This window comes from Bactrocera oleae, chromosome 3 (assembly GCF_042242935.1).
Source record: "Bactrocera oleae isolate idBacOlea1 chromosome 3, idBacOlea1, whole genome shotgun sequence".
Taxonomy (NCBI): domain Eukaryota; kingdom Metazoa; phylum Arthropoda; class Insecta; order Diptera; family Tephritidae; genus Bactrocera; species Bactrocera oleae.
In genome coordinates, this window is record NC_091537.1 from 71,585,952 (window position 1) to 71,607,366 (window position 21,415).

At 36.1% G+C, this 21,415-nt stretch overlaps 1 long non-coding RNA gene across 1 annotated transcript in view; it reads left to right on the forward strand.

The window, feature by feature from the left end:
* LOC106616379 (uncharacterized) overlaps positions 1–21,415 on the forward strand; it is a 384,138-nt gene that overhangs the window by 361,509 nt on the left and 1,214 nt on the right. The window lies entirely within an intron of this gene.

Genomic DNA, 21,415 nt, shown 5'->3' on the forward strand with positions numbered 1-21,415 from the left:
ACTAAGGAGGTTTTTTATACTGTCTGAATCTTCTATTCCTGTTTTTTGAAGTTTCGAGCCATTCTTATAAGATATAAATCCCCTTCGAAAATTTATTCCGGTTTAATCGGCTGGAGGGCTACCGCATTTATAGCCAACCAGTCACCTATTTCGTTAACATCAACACCGCTGCAATACTAGTAATTGCATTTTTGTCCCCACATCAAAACAAATTTTATAGTCCTGTTGAAGGTATAAATATAAAGATTTGCATGAATACTAGGCAATACTGAACGAAGTGCTTTTGCACTCGTCCTAATTAGGACTATTTCTTTGTGTTCGTGGATAGATGAACGTAACTTAAATTGTCAGACATAACTTCGGAATGTACTCCGGAAAAGAATAAGGTATAATAAGATGTGATGATATATATTTTGGGAAGTTAAGAATTCTTCCATTTCACCTTACCAGTTCCCGGGTCCAATCACAGCTTGCAAAAGCGCATACTGTCTTTAAAGAAACTTCAGAGGAAACTGAAGGCTTGGAAAGCTCTAATTAACTTTCCGGTAATCATAAGCGAACGACCTCAACGATCTAAAGGTTCTAAAATACCAATATTTTTCGATATTCTAATAAAGCAGTCTTACCACAGTAGAAATTAAATCTACACAATTATTTTCTTTTCATGTTCTATGAGAGTGTAAATTTTGTGTTTCAACAAAAGCTAGAAAAGCGGCGAACCAAATGTGCGATCCATCACCATAGCATAAACGGCGAGCAACAGTCAACTGGGTGTTTGTTAGCAAACCGTTTCCTGCTGCGCGTCATACTTTCCGACTTCCATCGCTGGTGCGACGAGTTTCGAGAGTTCAGAGTTTCAGCGTGGAACTCCCTCAACAACCAACGGCTTACATGGCCATCGGTCATCCACAGTAGGGGAGCTCGTTGCACATATCCTTGTTGAAAACTTTATTATGAATAATTTTATATATATACCTCAACCGACCAAAGGTATTTAAATACCGATGCACATATGCGCGACCATGTGCATGTATGTGCGATTGTAGTTAAGTATCTAGTGGAAAAAGTTAGACAACGTATCAACAAATGAAAGCAGCAGAAAAATAAAAGGAACAAGTTAATTTATTATACACGGCATTTGCACCCAAGCGTAATGGTTTTGCCAATTTTTTTACCGCTTTTTTGTACACACTTTGTTAACATACCTACCTCTATATTTTTAGATGCCAAAATCATATGCTGCCGACCGGCGAACTTCTAGTGTACAACATCACACGCACCGACCCAAGTTTATCGCTGCCGCAGCCATCACAAGCTGACGCTGGTCTCCCTTGCTAGCAGCATATGGGCAAAATTCAATTGACTTGTAAGTTAACTACCGCAACAATAATACTAACAACAAATAGTGGCTATGCAGCATCGCAAAAGCCATGCACGCTTGACCTCACCACACGTCTGTAGTTTGTTGTTCGCCAAAAGTGTACTTTCTAGTTGCCTGTTCTACGTATAATGCGTTTGGGAAAAGAAGCAAGAAGCTAATGCCAAAAATCTCTAAATTATCTAGTGAAAGAAGTCAAAATTATATAAATTATTGATATAAAAAACCTTATTTATTTTAAAATTTTGAACTACTTACTTGCCTTTGAGTTAATAAAAATGTTCCTTTATTTTACCGTTTTGTCAAATATTATTGCATCTATGTGTGTTGTATAAATTAGTACTTTTTTTTGAGATTTTGGAAAATCCGGTTGAATGTAAGTCACACATTAAGGTTTTGCCTTCAAGTCTGGCACATCGATCGCTTCGTGTATATATGAGGGTTCTTATAGCTACACCTAGTAAAGGACACACCTTCTAAAGGACCGGTGTTATAATGTTTGAAAGGTATCCTCGTAATCTTTTTCGAGGAATAATTTTCGAAACCAATCTAGATGCTTCGTTACATAATCTGGTGGTAATTATATTAACTAATTGAAATACGTGTGATGCTAGAAGAGAGTTCGCCCTTAGCCTATCTGTTATTCCTCTAGAATCTATTTACAAGTCTTTTAATGCCGCTTACATTAAAAAATTCTGATGTGTGCGACCACTGAGGTACTTGGAGTTGAATTTTTGAAATCAGAAATCAGTTTTTTTTGGGAAAAGTATTTTATAAGTTATAATGTACCCCTTTAAATGTTAAATATATATATCTGAAACAAAATATTCAGCAAAAAACTTAACAGCAATCCACAGTTTGACTCTGGAGCTCTAAAAATTCCTCATATTTTCCTTGTAATTAGAAAAAAAAGAAAGTTCTATTTGAGACTTCCCACCACAAAACTAGTTTTGACAATGACTTGACAAAAATCTTGTCGAAGATTATGCTGAGCCCTAATACAGCAGACAAAGGTGTATCATTCTACATGATATCTATAGTAATTAATAAAGCCGGGGATTTTGATGGAGCATGGGAGGAGCATCTGTCGAGGTAAGAGATTTACAAAATAGATGAAACGATTTTTTTTTTACCTGGGCCTCTTTTGTGTTCTTTCAGCTGGGGTCTTTAAAAAACTCTACCTAATTGTTGTTGTTGTTGGTAGGAAATGCTTATGTAATTGCCGTTAGTGAATTTTAATTTAGTTTCATTTGCACTGATTTCTTGCAGAATCTGGTCTATCGGACCTAGATATTCTGGAATGAAAATATTAAAACTATAACAAAGCTGGAATAATAAAAATGAAATATAAATAATAATTCGTTTTTACTTAAAAATGTATAATTTTAGTTATTTTTCTGTTATAGTTGTCCGTCTTTCGTTCGGTTAACGGTTAACTCAGTTTTAGTAATCTAATAAAATAATTGTACTTAAATCATAGTTTTAATGTTTCTTAGTCAACTGTCTTCAAAGCAATACCATGTACAGATTTGCTTTATAAATGCAGTCTTCGGTATTCCTAATTTACGCCTTCACAAGATTTCAATCTTGTACTGAGTCTTCTTTCATTAATAACAATCCAACTAAAATATCTTTTTAACATTTAGCTAATCAGTTCTCATTCAACAAACACGACGTTCATTCAACAATTGTGCCTGATGGAGCCCCAACAAGTAACCTCAAATAAGTATATCTGATGAAAGAAAAGACTAACTCCGGCTATCTGCGGACATCTGAAACTACAAAGATATACCTATGCAAAGGTATACATACATATGTATATATATGTATATGCATATTATCGTGGAGCGAAAAAAAAAAATAATTTTTTGCTTAGCCTGATGGTATAACCTGTAGATTATAAAAAAAGAAAATTTTTGGACAAAAAAACAAATTTTTTTAACATTTTAATTTTAAAGTAAATTTTGAGTTAAACTCTTTACATTTATATAAAAATTACCGAATCTCACGGTTTTTGGTTCAAGATTTATTTGAACGCTTAAGGAAAGCATGGTGTCGTTTAAGGCTTTTTTTAAAACTCCAATAATGACCCCAAAAAAATTTTGTTTTTTGTCTAAAAATTTTCTTTTTTTATAATGTACAGATTTTACCCTCAGGCTAAGCAAAATAAAATTGTTTTTTCGCTCCACCCTAATGCATATGTACATCATACACCCTTCGGAAATTTTAGCTCCGAGAATATTTACTAGCATTAGCATAATAATATTAGGTTTGGGAGAGGAAAGCTTAATAGGATGCGAAGTTCTACGTGAAGCCATTAAAGTTAAAAATATAGTTAAGAAGGACAGAGAGTGATATATGATCGGGTAGACTCTGGGGTTTATAGCTTTTGGAAATTATATATGGCGATCCGGAAGATACGAACAATGGTAAAAGATGCCGAAGAAGTCGATGAGCTAAAGCGAAGTAGAAAGCAGTATAATGCTCTCACAGTGCATTACTTAATTTACATAGAATAATAATATTTTAAAAAGTATTTTCTTTTCGTGGCTACCGTACGGTAAGTAATAGTCTGTAAAAAAGTAATTTATTTTGCGACCTTAGGTGGGTAAGTAGGTAGAGTGGCTGTCTAACGACGCACCTGGGCCTTTAGGAAACCCGTTGTGTTACCATCGATACTAAAGTCCCCTCACTCTATTGTCTCATCTCTGAACCGCCCCGTGCTTCTGAAGAAGTTCATTAGAACGAAGAGTTAATTCTATTCAACCTACGATATGTCGTCAAGAAACCGTCGACCGATAGTTGCGATTCTTTTCCTATCTAAAGCCTTAGAATATGTTTTATAGTCCTCTTATTCTACCTCCTGACAGCATCTACAATAATAATTATATGGTATTCCTAGTCTACTGGCATGTCTGTCAGTTAGACAGTGTTCTGTTACACTCCTAGTAGAATTATTATATGATTTCTTTTAAATTTTAATAGTCGGCCATCGATTAATATTATTGTCTGCATTAGGGAGGGTATTCGGGAATTCACCTCTAACCGACACTGTTATATCGTCAGCGTAGGCCACATCATATATCCCCTTCTTTTCCAGATCCACCAACATTTTGTACATTATTAGGATTCAGAGAAGTGGGAATAACACGGCTTCTTTAGGTGTACCTACTTATACAGATTTGCACATCGTTGAAGTCCCCAGTGTTGAAATAACTGACCTGGACATGAGCATCTGTTCAATTAATTTCCTGAGAGGCTCAGAGAGTTCACTAGATAAAGTCCAGCTATGGTCGGGTTTCTGAAGGTATACAATGTTGTCCACCGATTTTGCCATTGTTTCCATATCATTACAAAAAGATTTACACGATTTTCTTTTTGTTTTTCTTAATTCTTTTTTGTATAAACTTAAGAGGTTATAATAGATATCCCACTTCGCTTCTCCTTTGGTTACATTCACTTCAATTATGCATTCAATGTAGCGGTTATCCGAAAAGGAGTGTTATACAAGAACTATCCATTGGGTTAACCTATTTATCAAATCAACCGACATGAGTGTGATGTCTAATACTTCTTGCCAGTTTCTTGTAATATACGTTGGCATACTATCTCTGTTGCATAACAGAAGCTAGTTCCTAGTAATTAAAGAGACACTCACCTCTCACGTCTCTTTGACCATGCACTTTGAGGCCTCGCTGTCCCATAACAATTCTTTTACCAGCTGAGGTGGTATTTGCTCCTCTTCGTATGGCATATTAACTGACTGGTCGGTGGTAACAACTTCCACCCGTCTCCCAGCTTACTGCTGCTGTATCATGATTGCTATAACGGTGTAAAATAAAAACGTTAAGGTTTATTTTTACCATTATACATGGCCTGACCTTATCTTTGCAGTTTGCCATGTATAAATTATAGCCCGGTGTCGGTAGTCCGCAAATACATCCTCCATTAACCTTGGCTCTTGAATGAGGACGAAGTCAGACTGTTCTCCCGCCATTCGGTTAGTTAGGGCTAGAGAAGCTAATTTGTTGAAGTGGATTTGAAGAAGACGCACTAACTATTGTGTGTTACAAAGTTTTTTACGTCACTCGAAGACTCCTTAAGATTTTCCTCCACTTCACACATCTCATGGCATCCGATGCCAAGTGGTCTACTGCATCCGCCATCGACTTGTAGGTCATGAACTTTACCTTCGTGAATACATAATTAAGCTCCCTTTTCGCTTTTCATAAGCGGTTCTATGGATTCTTTTGTTAACAACAACAGAATTTGCAGTGTAGCTCGTTTCGGCTCTACGAAAGATTCCGCTGTGGGGCTTTCGAAGACCTTGACGAATATCTATCCCACATTTGGTAGATTCGGGTTGCAGGCTCTGATAAGCTGCATAACGTGGTCCAGTTTCGATTGTGTAGCCGTTTTCCATACCTTTGCCATTGGTCGGAATAGGATATCCTTCTCATCAACCGCTACCAGCCTGGCCACCCTCCTCCTCTTTGTTTTTTGGCTGACGACTTAGCCTCTTCAGCGGAGCTCTGTCGCTTGGCTGCCACTGCTGGCGGTTGAAGCATACAATTAGGCAAAACTGCTTTCGCACGATCAATGGGTTCTTGGAGCTCCTTCTTAAACTTCTCGTTGGCTGACGGTTGTCGCTGCACCCTTCTCAGCCGCTGCTCGCTGGTTTAGCGATCTTAGCACTAGGCCTTTGCCTGGCAGACGCACTACTACCAGCAACACTTTTGGTACACTTTTTCTTTCTGTACACCCAACCATAGTAAGACTCACCATTTGGATGCTGTGCTATTGAGGAGCAACGAATACCCAGATAAGAGGTCAGATATTATGTAAATACCTCTCAACTACAACAGTGGCGAACTGTTAACAACTCGGGTTTAGACGCTATATTTATTTAAAAGTCTCATGTTAAATATCATGAGAATGCTGTTTAAAATACACTGAGATTAATGTGACTTTTCGATGTTATATGTGAAAAAATCTAAACAAACTTTGATCTTTTGATGCCGAAACTTTATTAAAAACTCCGAGTTCAATAAAGATGGGGTTGAAAAGCTTCTGAGTTTAACGAAACTTTTTGGTGCAAAACTTTAAAAAAAGAAATTTGTTCAAATTCTAAAGAAAATTTAGTGCAAGTGATAAATGCAAATATATAATAAATAAAGAAGGTTTAGAGTTTAATATGAAAACTCAAGACCCTCTACCTCCGCTTACATACCGCACAAAACTATGTGTGACGTTTATATTTGCAAGACATTCCTTCGCAAATATATACATGCTATTGTACACGAATACTTGTATATTTGCGATCGAATATTTGCGAAGGAATGTCCTGCATATTTGCGTACAAGTTCGCCGCCACATCAAGTCAAGCTGAGACAAAGTAAAACCGATGGGCAACAGCAGTAGTCGCCGAAGAGTGAGGACAACCACGTCAGGAGTAGGTACAGGGAAATAGCTCAACGCACATGAATGCTAAAACAGTTCCGTGGTAGGACGCACCCAACCGTGGAAGATGAATGTGGCAGAAGTAACAAACAGAAAACTTAAAAACCAAAATGGTATAAATAAAACAATAACTAAAGAAGAAACAGGAAAAAGACCCAAATGAAGCGAAAAATCATAAAAAAAAGCAATTCAAAGGTGTGAGAAGTTGTGAGGGTATATACGATGTGTGGCATGAAACAGGAATGTTAGGCAGGCGGCAGTGTAAAGACGAGGCCAACTCGTGCAGACAAACGAAAAGAGCACCTCGTTATGCCTACTCGGCAGCAATGTGGCAGTTAGGCGTCAACGACCATTCCAGCGTAGACATAACATATGAATATATGTTTGTGCGCCTATGTATATGCTACATATATTTATTTGCACTAAATGTGGACAGTTCTTGCAATGTACATAAACAAACACATATGCACTTATTACAGTTGATACACTCGAGTACGTTGACATTTAATATGTCACTGCAGCCAGGCAGCATGACAACAATTACACGACTAGCACAAGCAGTGGCACTGCTAGTTTCACGCCGAACAGTGATCAAATGTGTATGAAAATTAGTTCTTCAAGTGAAACCGAGCACGTTTAGACTTTTGAGTATATGAAGGCCCTGATATTTCTCTGGCCCCAAAATTAAGTAAATAAACAAAAGTCTTCGCCAGATTTTAATGCAATCACATACTTTTGTTGATCCCAAGTAGTCTACTTTTCGTTATTCATGGTAGTTTATGTGATCAATATCATTTTATGTTCTAGTCTTTAAAATATTATATTTGACTATGTTAAGGGTTAACTAGCAGCTCAAGCATAGAGTATAAACATAATAAAGTAAGAATTATGTGTGTAACCATGTGTTTCCACTTCATTGTATTTATAATAATAAAAGTGATTATAAAATATTTACGACTTTACGATCTTTCATGTACAGTTTCATAGCAAGTTTGCTGCTCTTTAAACATAATTCAAGATCAAATTGTCAAATAATGTTTATCATTTTATCATTTGGAAAGACTTATGACTGAACAACGTTTACAATACGTTCAACTTTATTACGAAAATTCACGTTATATAAAGAATGTGTTTCGCACGCTTCGCCAAACTTATAGTCAACATATTCGGCCTACTGAGCCTACTATTCGCAACACCAGCACCCATCTTGAGATCCAGCATTCATTATTGAATAATATTTGACCGAATAGACCACCTCCAGCACGCAGTGCAGAAAATATTGTGGCCGTAACTGAGAGTGTAGCAACTCGCACTGACTTGAGCCATTTTACGTCGAGATCTTGAAAGCGTACAAAATACAGCTTGTGCAAGAATTGAAGCCGTTCGACCTTCCCAAGCGACATGGCTTTGCTCTATGGGATCTTGAAAAGTTCCAAGAAGATCCAACGTTTCAAGCCAAACTTTGTTCAGCAATAAGGCCCATTTCTGGCTCAATGGGTATGTAAGCAAGCAAAATTGCCGCATTTGGCATGAAGAGATTCAAGAGCTGCAATTTCGTCCAGAAAAAAAAAACGGTTTGGTGTGGTTTCTTGGCGAACGTTATCGCGCCATGACAACCGACTATTTGATACCTGAAATTGAAGCTTGTGATCTTGGCAACAATTAGATGCAAAAAAACAACTTCCCATACATCGCATCATACAATGGATTTATTGCTAAAAAACTTGGCTGTGCAGATAATATCACGTTTTGGGAAAGTCGATTGTCCACCAATTTTGTATGATATCATACCATTAGACTTTTTCCTGTGAGGATATGTAAAGTCTAAAGTCTATAAATCATCGGACAATCCCGCTTCGCTTCAGGTCTGGGGCAAAATAACACGCGTGTCTTTCGCCGGTTATCAGTCGAAATGCTCTAACGAGTCATCAAAATTTGCATAGCACTTACGCATTACGTTCATTACAAAGAAGGACAGGATGATCCATTAGTGTATTGTGAAGAATGATTTGTAGTCGGCTCAAGCTACCATAAAATTGCGATTTGGAGGTGAGCGGAAAGCTAATTATGGCAATTACCTTATTTTATTTCATAATAAATCAAATTTACTTCAAAAGTGTGAACTCAGTGTTCAAAGAGAATGGGTCGGGTAGATAATCGAAGGATAAAAAGGAAAATATTAAAACCAAAACTTAACCACAGCATATTTCTTATGGAAGGTCTAGAAGATGGATCAGTTTCCTTCAATTATTCCATCATTAACAAATTGGCATTGTGATTACAAAGGACATGCTTCAATTTGCAGCTTGTCTCAGATTCACCAGGTGTTGTTTTCGCTTTATGAGCTCATCATCTTTCTCATTTCGCTGTTACATATTTCCGCTTAGAAGAAATATACACAATACCGCAGAAAAACTGAAAGGAGATTTCGCTTTTTTGTTTCTTGAAAAATATGTTGTTGTACTCTTAACATTACATTTTAGGCTGACTGATACATTTTGAAATAGTATACCAACGTTCGTCTGGAGGGTAACCCCATTTGAAATCAATTATGAAAATCTCACTTCCTGCTTTATAGTAAGAGCTTATTGAGGACTTTTTGAGGTCACATTCGGCACAAATCATTCTTCTTTACGCTTAAGAATGCAGTTCTAATATGAATTTTAGGCTAAATCTTCTATAAGCTTAAAGATTTATAAATTATATTTCGTATGATACTTAATTAACTAATAACAACACTAATTTTATTACAGAGATTGAGCCACAACTAATCTACAAATTTATTATTAACAAGGACCATCAGTCTTGCTGAAGTACAGCGTTAGTGACAATCCAACACCGAAAATTATCTGGTACATGGACGGACTTCCGCTACCAAATGTGAATACGGCAACCTTATCCTACTTTTATGTATAATATATGTATGTGCAAATGGGAATGATTTCATATATACTGAATAGACAACTGTTGACGCAACTTATGAAAAATTTACGCATGTCAAACTCCCTGCGTGCAATAGTTGGTATAAAGATAGCTTTGCTATTAACTCATTTACTGCTTACATAAGTATTTTGCTCATATATCTAGTTAATTGCATTTAACGCCATAATTAAATAGAATGTGGTACGTCCTCACAACTTAGAAAAAGAGAGCATTCGAAATATACACCGGGCTCGGTGGCTTTGCGCAATAACGTTCTTTAACCAGAATTTAAAAAAGAGCAAAAGTAGAAAGAAACAGAACTAACTCGATTAGTCACCTGTCAGTTAAGTTGCTGCTTTGAAGACTTGGTGTCTGCGCACATTGTTGCCAATGCAAATGTCTTCATATTTCAAATCTAATTTCTCCATTTGTGGAAATTGCATATAAGAATATGTGCATACATATCTATGAAATTATAATATACCATATACACACATATACATATAAGTGAGTGTGCGCATAGTGAAGCATTAACGCGTGAATGCTGTCACCAGCAACTTAGAATATGACATATTGTGGTGGAAGTACTAGTCATGCGCCAACACACACGCTCACATAATTGATGGTTAAGTTAGCTTTGTATCTCATCGTTGGGTGATGAACGAGGGGTTTGGTAAAAGCATTAGAAGCCACAGTTGGCATATCGCACATACTTGTGCCTCTTCTCATACATGTATTCAACATCTTTTACCCAGCCAACCAATTCTTGTGGATCGTGAACAGAAACTTGGATCTCGTCCCAGTGTCGGCTCTGTCAAATGTCGTCACCAAATATCTTCAAATTTAGAAAAGGGTCGGAGACCCTATAAAACTTAAGTTCTTGTAGGGAAAACTTTTTTATTTATCAAGCCACGTCACGAAGTTTGGCTTAGTTTATTATCCAAAGCATCGGTGCAATCTTCGAACATATTGTTCAGACCGGACCACTATAGCATATAGCTGCGATTTAAAATGAGTGTTCAAAGTTAGGATAAAGATCTTCTAAAATCCTTTTACACATTTAAAAAGGGTACTCCAACTTCGGTGCAGGCGAAGTTAACGGTTTTTCTGGTTTTGAGCTAACACTAATATCAAAGTTGCAGCACTTCAGTTTTTGCATCCCTAGAGATCACACATGGTCTTTAGCTTTGGCCATCCATGCGGTAGGCACAATGGTGCTGCACAAGTTACGAAAGCTACTCTTTCCTATTACTCTCCATGCTTCACTTAAGCGTTAGTGCGCTGCATATGTGCTTTCTTTTAATGCTGAAGTTTATTGTTGTTGACGCTTTCGTAGTTGCTGTAGTTAATGGCGGTTGCTGGGACAAGCAACGGCCAAGTATTTTACATAACTCGCATTTTGTTGTCATGCATGAGAGGATACGCAAATTAAAGTCATCGTCAGAGTTGTGCGTTTCGAATTCTCCAATGCATCCATCTTAAAATCTACGCCCTGTAACCTTCTAGCAACTGGTTTTCGCACATATGTTTGCAACATCTTTTCGAAAGCCATTAACGTTTGCCTAGTCTTCTAATGTCGGTTCCGTTGTTTGCATTGCGCTGTTGCTTTGGTGCTTTGCGTCCATGCTCTTACGGTATTTGTAACAGCAACAAAAGTGGTTGGAATAAGACTGCTTAAAAGCTACAACTGGAAAGTTCTACCGAGTTGCATGGCGCTACATACAACAAAAAATTAAAATCCCAACTATGACTTTAAAGAATTTTGAACACTCCCAAAGTAATACAATATTATATAAGAATTCGTGCTATACATATATGTATCTTCACTATTGTGGAATAGCAAAAAAGCTTCGCTTTTTATAGTACTTGTGGCAAGTTAATTTGGCATAAAATGTTGGCGGATGTGAGTATGTGAAGATTAGTTAGACTTTTTAGACAATAAACCATATATGAACGGTTTGGAGAAGACATTTTGGGTACAAGAATCTACACAACTGATATCGACTCAGATATATTCTAACGGCGAAAATAAAATTACTTTCTCAGAAATCATGTTTCTGTAACTTACAACGCTTATTATAACATCAACTGTATAAAGAGTTGAATAAAAGAAAAGGAGCTGCATTGAAGCTATAATACTCTTCACATGCGCATTTCTTGAACCATAAAAGGGCATCAAAATATCCTTATATTATATGAATTTGATCGGACAGTTTGTATGGCAACTATATGCTATAGTATATAGTCCGTATCCACAAATGCGCAGCTGCTTTGCAGATGTCCATGGCTAAATCGTTTCAGCTCGTCACGCAGATAATTTTTACATATACCTATATGATGTATATGGTCTCTGACATTTCCATCTGGGTGTTACAAACTTCATGAATCAGGTTATAAAAAGACTAAATTCATAGGTAAATTTAAACTTACTACACCCCATATAGAACTTGAAATTTTACCGAAAGGTGTGTCTGTTGTCAAACAAATCTCTTTAATTTCATATATTCCATCGCTCTTTTCATTGAAACAGCCTCAAAACTGACTGCAGACCGTGAAAACTGCAGTTCTCTGTCGAAAGGTTTCTCTCGAGCTCAAGCTCTTCCGATGCACTTCAACTGTTCAAACACTTTTAGTACCACTATCTTTAGACTGCATTAGATAGGCATATGAGTGTGTTAGGGATAAAATCTCGTCCTCGTCTTTTCAAAAGAATAAATCAACGGGTTTTCATGCTGAACTCCGTTGCTAAGACGGAAAAAAAACTAAACGAAATAACTATATGGTATATAAATGATGTGGATGACGAGAAAAGTTGAAATCCGGGTGAATGCCTGTCCGTCTGTTCCTCTGTCCGTGAAAGCTATAACTTGAGTAAAAATTAAGATATCGTTGGTATTGTAGATGGGCGTAATCGGACTTTTGCGACGCCCACAAAATACCTTTAATCGCAAAAATATAAAATAAAAAACTGTTATGTCGTGCAAAAAATCGTATTAAGGAAGGGAAATCTTTAAAAAGTGGGTGTAGCTCCACTCCCTAATAGGTTTAAAGTATGTATATACCTCCCAACCATTTAAGTTATACCAACCAAAACTTGCATAACACAAATCTTTTCCAACTACTTTTTTTACAACAGTGTGTAAATCAGCACACTCCCAATATAACGGTTTTGTTAAAATATACTAAAAGTTCGATAAATCAAAAACCAAATGTGTCAGAAACATATGCATCGATTTGGTGTAAACCTTGGTCTAAACTTCGTATTTCTGATATAATTAATTACGTTCCTTTGGTTGACGTTTTCCACAACAACTCAATATATTAATAATTTAGCCAATCTTTTAAAATACTTTAACCATTTAAATTCAAACAATTTCTCTTCGAAGTTATGGATAAATACACTGCTATAACGCTATAGTGATAACTTAATTTTCGTAAAAATTATTTATCTTGGAATATACAAATTATTTTTATATTATTCACTACGTACTTCGATTATTTACTTTAGTGAAACCCTTTAGTCAACATTTTTTGTTTTTGTTAAACATTAAGTAAACGTTAAAACATTTCACGAAATCCACACATTCGGCATTTCTTCACAGAACGTTCGTCTCATGATTGACCAATATTTCGAAATGTTTGGCGATATTAATATTATTACAAATAAATATCAATAAAAGCACATATGAGAGCTGGGACTGATTGACAGGATGTGCTTAACTACCGGAATATTTCGTCTGGAATGAACATCGTGACAGGTATACCATATGTGCGCATAATGTCGGAACTATCTGCAGTAGCGGAAAAAACTTATTTTCAATTGTCTTGCGGCAGGATATCCAATCGTCAGCATCATCTTAGAGAAAGGCAAGCATACATACACAAGTTCATATTTATTAATTTGCAAGCGCAGATATTCCTTTCAATTTTGCTGACAGCCAATTTTAACGTTTTCATCGTCGGTCGGTTTCAATGTGAGGAGGGGTTTGCGAACGAAATTCTCTTCCTAAGGGCATTCCCGATCAACGCGCTTATTGCATATTGTATAAAGTACGAACGTTACATGCAGCGTCTGGCAAGTGATAAATTTGGGGCTTTGCATGTTGAGCTGAAACGCAAATGCTCATATAAGGGTGGTTCATAAAGTATCGTATTAAATACTCACTTATATCGAAGGTCAGCGGAATGTAGGATCAATTTTATAGTACAGTAGCACATATTTCTTTTTAACCCTCCACACAATTTTGTGGCTATTCTATTCTGGACTGGAGAGCTTAAAAGCCTTAATACATTTTAAAGATCAGTTACATTTTCGTGAATTCTCATATAAGTAAAGCATATATCCGCTTTTAAAATCCATTAGCCACACTGCGCGATAGCGTTACTATCGCAAAAAAAATTTAATCTCGTATTGTACATTCTCGTAAACTTTAATTTATGAAATACTTATACAACTACTAAGATAGCTCAACTGGGTTTCCGATGTTATTGCCATCAAGGATGTTTTTTTTAGCTGTTATAAAAATTTGAAACCTCCTTATTGCATGGTTTCTGCAATAATATTGGATCAACTAAAGAGCAATTTGCCTAAAACTTATTTGAAGACCAAAGTCGTCAGCTAATTCCATTGTTGTTATACGGAAGGGATCAACTCAGCTTACAACAGTAAATTTCGTAAACGGGAAATATTTCGCTCCATCGAAAAAATCACGCTAAATGATAATCTGTAAGTAGAGTGAGAGAATATTACTGCGGAGCGCTGAAAAAATCTTCGAATTTTGACAGGCAGAAAGTTTAAACAAAAGTTCTACAAAACTTTACAGCAATCAAGAAAAGCTGTCAAGATCAAGCAGCTTACTAAAGTAAAAAGGAATTAAACAGGTGTTTAGAACTCAGTTGCCATATTTATGCAGGTAGGTAAAGTGGCGGTGTTACGACTCACCTAGGCCTTTAGGAGGCCCATTGTGGTACCAGCGGCACCAAAGTCCCCTCACTCCGTTGGCTCCTCTCTGAACCACCCCCTACTTCTGATGAATTTCATCAGTACCGAAAGCTTTATCTTTGCAACCTCCGAGGTGTCGTCAAGAAACAGTATATTTACTGTGTTTTTTAGTGAACAAGCTCTGCTACCACTGAGCTTTGTGCCGTTTTTGTGGATTTTCCTGGGTTAAGTTTGATTTTTATGTGTATTTATATTAGCTTTTCCAACAGTTTTAAGAGAAATGAGAAAAGAATAATTGGTCTGAAATCATCTGGATTAGTGTGTGAGCTTTTGTCCACCTTTGGTATATAGATCACTTTAACTTTTCTCCATAACGAGGTAATATAGTTTAATTGTAGGGCCTCTAAGCATGGTTGTTAACCAGTTTATTATGTAGCTCTGCGACTGCTGTAACTAAGCCATGAATAAACCGTCCATTTTTGTTAGCTCCTTCTTTTTAGCAGTTGCAACTGCACGTTTCTTAGCAGATAGGCAGCACGTCGCTTCTCCGTATACCTTGCTTTCTTTGGGTCTTCGAAATTAAAGCATCTCCTACCTCCCCATGCTTAGTAGCCACACTTTGGCTACAGGGTTTGCTACCGGCTGCATCTGGTGCTGCTGCTTTGGCGGAGCCAGCCTTAGCTACAGATCCCTTGCTAGTGCCTGCCTCTGTGCCCTGGCCAAGCTTCACTCCTGTTAGTGCACTGACTGTTCTCGAGCCCGTTTTAAACGCTGCTCTATTCGAGGAGCTAATAACTCTTTCCGGCTTTTTTACCGGAGATCCGGTTTCATTTAAAACTTTTTTGTTGATATTTTGGTTTATATTCTGGACCCACGAGGGAAAATATGTCCGTTTGCGCATAGCCCCGCTACGCAAGTAAGTCTACCTTATTACGGAGGGCGCCAGGTATCCGTTCACTTCGAGATTGGGCTATTTAAGCGCCCCCAGCCAGGTTGATCTCTACAAATTCCCTATCTGGACGCTGTGCTATTGAGGAGCAACGAACACTCAGGAATTCAATATTCATTATTCAACAAGGATAACAATCATATTTGATGACTTATTATCTTATATTGAAGGTCATGTACTCACTTAATTTTATTAATATATTTTAATTGCGTCAACGAAAATTATATTCAATACCATCCTTAAATGAGAAATATGTGATATAAATTCATTCGAAATTTAATATAATGAGCTGGAACGAAAACCTCAATCAGAGGATAGATATTCATTATTTTAGGGCTTTACGGTTTGGACCAAGCCTTAGACCGATTCCATTAGTATTCAGTGCTAAACCACAAATTTTTCCAGGAAACTTGTCCATTTAATTTCATTAAAAAATCACACATCTTAACCAACCTGAACGGTTTAAAGTGTGTAAAGGAAATTATAACATATGCTATATTGGTAGCTGGGAAAAGGATGGGCTGATTGCATTAATATACTTGAAAACATATTTTCAAGTAATTTTATAAATATATTACAACATAACACTGAACAATATACGAGGTGTGGTCAAAGAAAAAAGTGAATTTTAATTTTTCGCGGGCTCTGTACATCCGATTATCGATATTTTGTTTTTGTTATAATCGGACACATATGTTTATCATTAGCTTGCATTAGGATGTAATTTCGATTAATAGTTTGGTTTTGACAAAGGAAAAGGTTAGTCACGTTATTGTGTGCGCTTCTATTTTTGAGTTTTGAAAGAAATGGATCAAAGAATATGTATTAAATTTAGCGTTAAAAACAGAATAAAACGCTCCAAAGCACTTGAAATATTGACCAAAAGTATTCTGTGAGTCCACTTTGTCTCGAAAAGTGTTTGTAAGTGGTACAAGCGTTTTACAGATGGCCGAGATGTTGATGACGATGAGCATCCTGGAGGTGCGACCACGTCAAGAAGCGAAGAAAACATCGAAATAGTGAAAAGGTTCTTAAAAATCGTCTACTCACTATTAAGCAAGTTGTAGAGGATGTTGGCATATCAATCGGCTCATGCCGTTCAATTTTCTCGAATGTTTTGAGCATGAAACGTGTGGCAGCGAAGTTTGTTACTAAATTGCAAAGTTTGAGCAAAAGCAATGTCATATTAGTATCGCTATTTTGGCCAAAACCAAAACCGTAATCATGCCTCAACCGACGTATTCACCAGATTTGACTCCGTGCGACTTTTTCCTATTCCCAAAACTGACTAAACCAATGAAAGCAAAAAGTTGTGCCACATTTGATGAAATCAAGTCAGAATCGAAGAAAGAGCTGATGGCCATACCGAAAATCATTGGCACAAGTGTATTATATCCGAGGGGAACTACTTTGAAATAGATATTGATTGGTAAATAAATACTTTTCAAAAAAATTCTTAATTCACCATTTCCTTTGAACACACCTCGTATTCATCATAAGGCTTGTTAGAGAAACGAAAATAATTATATCTAGTAAATGGAAGTGGGGGTAATTGGTATATATGGTATAAGGCCAACCGGAAGTTTAAAGATTGTATATTAGGTATATGAGATCTAAGGGATGTGTTGACTCGATTTTAAAACAATATGCTTTCCGAGTTTCATTAAGGTACTTATTGTCACCAATATATTATATAGGGAGTAAAGTCAGCCGGAAGTCCAAAAATCGTGATAGTAGTTATATGGGGACTAGGGCAAGTTTCCACTGTTATTAGTAACTAAGATAACTCAAATATTGGCCGATATATGCGGTATAAAGTAAACCGGAAGTTCACATACCGTTGTGTTAGGTATATGGGAGCTAAGCTTAATCTGACCCATTTTTTGAAAAGTTTCATTTTATTATCAGGATTGTCCTACCTCTGCATGTTTGCATTTTGTGCGCATTGTGTTGTTGCTGTTGCTTAAATTTCCTCTTTATTGGTCTGCATATTAAACTTTGTGCAATTATTTTTACGGTTACATACATCGCCAAAACAATATTTTCGAAATTACATTGTGTTCGCTTTGACATATCGCACTGAAGCGAAATTGACGAAATGTTAAAATGCAAGATAAATGTTCATTAAGATTTTTGTACGCACACATGCCAGCAACTATGCCATTCGTAAATAAAAATACACAAACAAAAAAAGCTGTGTGAAAACAAATTAAGTTCACTTGCAAGAATCAAAACCCGGGAAATTCCTTCAGGTATCTTCCAAACCGGGACGAATGGCTAAGTCTATCATGTATGTTCAGCGCTAAACTACAAGTATTAATAATACAAGGTTTGCTGGAATAACGGAAATTATTATATGTAATATAATATAAATTCACATATTTTCGAAATTAAGCTAAAGTATATGCATGTTATACGTTCAGATAATTTTCCTAAGATATCTTACCGATATATACGGTATAAGGGCAACCGGAAGTTTAAAAATCTTTTATTATGTATATGGAAGATACATAGGTGTAGTATTGAATCGATTTTATCTAGTCTTGACCTTACTACATATTATTAACAGAAACAGATGCTCTCGGAGTTTCATTAAGGTACCTCGTCTAGCATCAACAACATATATGGAGTAAAGTCAGCCGGATGTTTGAAAGTCCTGATATTATTAGTTAAATGGCGACTACAGCAAGATTTTCCCAAATTTTAACCATTTCGTGCAACCACAAGTCCGAAAGTTTTTTATTAGGTATATGGGCACTACGGAAATTACTGAATAGTTTCTACCCATTTTTGGCACACAGATATAGATGTGATAGTAAGCATCAGGAAAACATTATCTCAGAATTTCTATAATAATATAAACTGGTATCTATATAGGTACTGGCGTCCGCACATTTAGTACCTGGGGGATTGAATAGTTTTCGTCCGATTTGGACAATTGGTAGTCGTAAGATGGCATACTTAAAAGACATTATTCATGAAAAGTTTTATCCAGATATATTGATTGATTTGTATACTGGAAATTGAAAAAATCAGAAGGAATTAAAAATTGTTTTATATGGGAAGTAGGCGTGGTTGTGATCTAATTACTTCCAGTTTCGCACTGTAACATGGGAATGTTGTAGGAATGTTATATATTGAATTCGGTTGAAGTCACGTCCTCAGATGTGTGATTTTACCTCAAAATGGGCGGTGACATGCCCATCGTCAAATTTTGACGCCGGTTCTTATAAACCCCTCATGTACGATCCCGTATGTAAAATTCCATGTATCTGACGCTTTTAGTTTTTGGTTTATCGCACTTTTAGTATTTTTTAACAAAATCTGTATAAGGGAAGTGGGCGTGGTTATCGTATTAATAGATACGATAGTATATAGTAACTTGAATTATTTTAAACTCGATAAATAGATATAAATAAGAAAGAAAACAATTATTTGGAATTAATTTGTGGGTTATAGTTCCAGAAACACAAGAATATAATCTAATTTCAATATGTAAAGATTTCCGATGGTTCAAGAACGATGCTCCTTAAGTGCCATTTACATACAAGTATGTAAAGTTTTTTAAAACCTTTTAGTCGACATGCATGTTAGGTATTTTCTTTTACCATTCAGAATAACAGAGACTTTATTTATACTTTTAAAAAATATATAGTTTTTTTCCTGGTTCTGAAGAAAATATATCTTTGTTTGTTGTAGCAGCTACACAAAACCTATTTAGTGGTACGAAATATTTCACGAAACTTAAAAGAGACGTCACTTCAACAGTGTTCCCATAGAGAGAGTTAGATTAGAAAGCAATTGCACCACCTTAGGTTCCTAATATTTCAATTTATGCCTTAAAATTTCGAATTTATTCTTAAATCGTTTGAGCGTTTATAGCGATTATGACGTCGATTATAACTTCATAAACTGATACCCACATTATTTCTTATATGTCAAGAGGATTTCTAACAAGTCATATATTTTTAAAAATAAGATAAAGATATATGAGACAAAGATAATTAAAGATAAGATAGTCTTAATTTAGCCATTATAACACTGCCAAAACTTAAATTGCAAAGTTTGAACTTTTCTCAGACTGAACGTGTGATCTGTGAACTAAATTGCGTCCTTATAGGAAATTTGTGAGTTCTTGTAACGGTTTATACATAAATACATGCATTCACATCGCGATTTTTGTAGCAGATCTGAATTACCGTCCTACATTTATACTTTCATCATATCTGCAACTGAAACTTCATTGAAACACTCGTAAACATAAATTAAAATACCTTTTACTCTACCACATTTATCTTGTCAACTTCCTCAATGCACTTGCACTTGATCAACATGCCAGTCTGCTTGCAGTGAAAGTTTATGTGAATGAGCAGCATGCAGCACGCGCACCACAAATTTAGCACAACATTAGGCACCAAATCACTCACCAATAAATGTCTTAATTTGTACACTGTGCACTTTCGCGCATAACTGCATTCACTTTTTTTCCAAATATATCTTGTTTGAATTGTAGCAAAGCATTGGGGCTCTACTCTTAACTAACTACTCAAAACACGTCCGTTGCAATGCACTAATTTATTTCGCACGTTTTCTGGTTTTCCTCTTTTTGTTTATCCTTTCCTTTTCTGAAAGTCTAGTATTATTTTTTAATGTTTTCCTTCTCCTTTTTGTCTCCACTATTTATATTATGTGCACATCACGATTTGCATTTTGCACTCTGCATCTAAACCCGCATTTGCATCTGCATCAGCATTGCGCATTCGAGACGCGGCGTCATGGTGCGGCGCTCAAACGGCACTCACCGCACAGTTTTGTGTTTTGTCAACATCCAACGCTCGAGCGTCGGATCCGCGTGCAGCCAACCGTCGACAGTGAGCGAACAGCCATTAATTACTCAACCATAAGTACCTGTGTATAAATATATATGTATGTACAATATAAATGGATTCCTCATTATAAGTCGTTGTGCGGTCGTCCTTGTCTAAACAATGTTTATGGGTAATAGTTAAGTGGTTTGCGGTCAAATGATTTATACCGAAGTTATATCGGACATATGTGTGTGCAAATATAATGTGGGTAATATGATATACATGCATTTTCGCTAATAAAGGTTCAAGTTTCATAAACATAACATAAATAGTACAGGGTACACATAGTATAGGGTATCATTGAGTTATTATAAAGCTACGGTGGAGGTCAACATCGAAGGTCAAGTATGTTGTAACGAATCCTTACGGTTTGACAGACTCGCGTTTAAGTTTGTTAATAACTTCTAGGGTGATATTTCGTTTGATCGACTTTTTTTGATCGATTTTTTACGAGAGATATTAACCAATTCGTAGAAATGGAGTAATGTTCAACCGACAACAACTATGGAGATAGTTTAATATTTGGAAAACATCCAAATGATGTTATTTTTAAAAGAGGCTGTAATTGAAAATAGAGAAAATCATATATTTGTTTAATGCCATTAATATAAAGTCTTTTTTTATTGACTTTAAACGATATCATGCATGTTGCATTGTATATATTGGCAAACGTGTGTAGTATTATTCCAATTTTTCAACGCTGTGCAATTAACTGATTGATTGTCTCTGGTCTCCGAAAGTATTTGATTCACTTTTGTTCACGATTCGATAAACTGAATTCTTTAAAAATGTAATAAAATTGGTACCCAATTACGTTTTCTGTAGAGGTGGCCGTTTTGCCCCAAATTGTTGTTGGTGTTTCCATAAATTGGTCACAGGTACATTGCATATGGAAG